Genomic DNA, 3,117 nt, shown 5'->3' with positions numbered 1-3,117 from the left:
TTTGATGTTCTTGGCAAAATATACATCCCTTAAATGTAATTTTGCACATATTAAATCATTCAGTCTGGTTAGAAAGAAAAGTTTCATGATAGAGAAGAGCCTCAAAACTGATAAATCATTAATCTCTTTGTAAAGACAGAAATAATTTTTCTGTTCGAAATAAGATTGATTCTTCCAGATTCTGTCCTAGGCAAACTGATCATTTTCAGTCCTCCACATGGAAGCCTCAGTACCTGGGTACAATTTTCTGCCTCCCGGGGTGGCAGGCTGTGTTTGGTTGTGAGTCTGTTTTGTGTTCCAGGGGATCCCTGATGTGCCCAAGGTGTCACTCGGGCAGTGCCAGCACAGGAGGGTGAGTTTCTCAATAGGCATGAGGGTTTTATTTACTTTGCTCTCACCTTTTTGGAGTGAGCATTTCAAGGGTTGTTCTACACAGGTTTCTAGAGTTTACTGCTTGAGCTGAGTTGCTAAATCTGAGGAGTGCAAACATTCTTATCACCACTTTTCAGCTGCCCGGAGCTCAGGAGTTTGGCTTGTTCAGTGAGACAGTGAACAGGATGTCACTGATCTCTGCTTTCCAGGAATGAGAGAGCCTGTCTTGCCTGCACACGGGAGAATCAGAAAATTTAATTCCTGTCCTTGCAGTCCTGGACTGCTTTGAGCTCAGAGCTGGCTCTGCACGTGTGGCAGCCCCACCACGGCTGTGGGGCTGTTTGCACTCTGGGAAGTTGCACTCTGTGGTGCTGCCACCCCTGCATTTATTATAAAAAACAAAAAAAAGATAAAAAAAGCTGTTTGTATTCCTTACTGTCAATTTGCTGTCACTGGCCACTGGTAAGGGAGGGCATAAGTGGGATTACCCAGAGGTAAGGGCAGCGCACATGGAATATGCACAAGAATTATGGTCTGGTACCTGACAGGAACAATGGCATAGAACCACTAGAAAACCAATTCATTTTTTATTTCAAAAGAAAGGTAACATAACAGATCTATTCAGATCTTATTATAGTAATGGAAGTTGTCCTATCCAACTGCTGAATAGGACATAAAACAGCAGCTGCTCATTATAAACACAGTTACTTGTGCAGAAGTGAGAAATGAGCATGCAGAAGCCATAGGGGTCTGGCCCCGTTGCCCTGGGAGGTGTTAATATCAATTTTAACATCTTGGATCCCTGCAGAGTTCCCAGCTGCACAGATAAAATCAATAGGTGACAATGGGGATCTGATATACCATCCAAACTGGAATGGCCAGTGAGGGAAGGAACCAGTGCTTCTGCAATCAGAACACTTTTATAGAAGGAAAGTAATTCCTAAGAAGCTCCAGAAGCTGGTCAGGGAGTCATTATCAGCCAGTCCTGGGAAAGTTCTTGGACATTTGTTTTGGATCTTCTGACTTGCTAATTTAAAAGAAAATCTATGTAGTCTGCATCAAATACTCTTAAAATTGGTTAGCTGCAAAAAGTCAAAGACTTGCAGCTGGGAAAAGAAGCACCCAATGATGCCTTTCTGGGGTCCCTCAAAGGAATGGTCATCAATGTTTGTGACTTGGGCAACTTGTAAGGTGATATATTGAGGATGGGATGGTTGGAATAAACCAGTCTGGCAGCTCAGTGAAGAGGGTTGACTGCAGCAGCTATGTTTAATGTATTCTGGAACAAAATCATATTTAGAAACTGCATCCCTGCTCCATAAAAGTATTTTGATTTCCAGCTTTCATTGATTTCAGTGGGAGAGAGTAATTTGGATGGCTTTGAGGATCTGGGCCAAAGAGTGAGGCAACCTCTGCAACACAGCAAACACAAACACAGCAAACACTGCCCTGGAAAGGAGCAGCTCGGAGCAGATGCAGCAGAGCATGGCAGGCAGCTGATTCTGACTCGCTCCTCCAGTTCAAAGACAATTGCACTGCATAAGATTTCATGGAATATCAGCTAGGAGTGGGAAAATGCCACCTCTTGTACAGGGCAGATGTGAGGCCCTTACATGAATAGTATTCCATTCCTAGTGTCAGCACTTTTTAAAAAGCTCTGGTAAACATCATGTAGGCAGGTGGCATTTCTAAATCTATCATCTATGCAGCATGTTTTGATGAGGCTCCTAATTTTCTCATCTCCCACTTTTGTTTTTCCTCTTGACTTGGCTAGTCAGTGTATGTGTTCCTTAAAATCACTTCATGTTGCTGTGTGGTAAATTACTCCAGCTTTTTCTGTAACTTCCTGGGAAAAAATACTTTTTTTTTTCTTTCTCCCCAGAGGATTCCCATTGTGTTTGGAGCAGCCCTCACTATGCTCTGTATTTCTCAGCTGCCTGGCTGAGCCAGCCCATGAACCAGCCTGCCTTCCTGACAGGGTAAGAGTGGAGGGGAGGGCAGCTCAGCGGCTGGCTGCTGCTGCCAGTGCTGGATTTTTAGTGTTTAGATGCTCATGGATTTTGAGGTTGGCACTGGAGAGGCTGGTGCCAGTTCTGCTCCTTTTTCCCTACACCAAGGAGATGCAAAGCATCCCTGCTGCCAGGGAAGGCAGGGTGGGCAGTGCTGGGTGTCAGTGATGTGGGAATGCTTTTGGAGTTGGGAATCCTGGAATAAAACCTCACTGCATGACACAAGCAGGCCCTGCAAGAGGGCCCTGGCCTGCTGTCACCGAGGTGGATCAGTCTGTCCCAGCCTGGGACCTGCCATGGAGCTGGTGGGAAGTGTGGAGTCACGCTGGTGCTTTTTCCTATTTGCAATGTCCCCCCAATAGGAACACATAGATTACTTATTTGCTAAGAGGTAAACTTGAAAAACAGAACTTAAAAAACTTAGGAGATACCCACAAAGACCAGTGGGATCAAGTTCTGGAGAGGTTCTCCCCCTGTTTCGAAATTGCTGCCAGATGAGTCACGGCTGTCCCCAGTGCTTCGGAGCTGCCTGGGGACCGGCGCGGCCCCAGGGGCACGGCGGGCAGGAAATGTGGGGTGTGCTGGGGCATCCACAGCCGCCTGCCCGCTGGGAACGTGGAGCTGCTGTCGGAGAGGCAGCATCGCTGCAGAGAGCTCCTAAACGTTGAGAGCGGCAATGCACGGGGCTCCTGTCCGCGGGTAGAGGTGGCAGCCGGGCAGAGGGGAGCGAAGCTGC

Source organism: Melospiza melodia, chromosome 20 (genome assembly GCF_035770615.1).
Source record: "Melospiza melodia melodia isolate bMelMel2 chromosome 20, bMelMel2.pri, whole genome shotgun sequence".
Classification (NCBI taxonomy): domain Eukaryota; kingdom Metazoa; phylum Chordata; class Aves; order Passeriformes; family Passerellidae; genus Melospiza; species Melospiza melodia.
Note: the sequence above shows the minus strand (reverse complement) of the source record.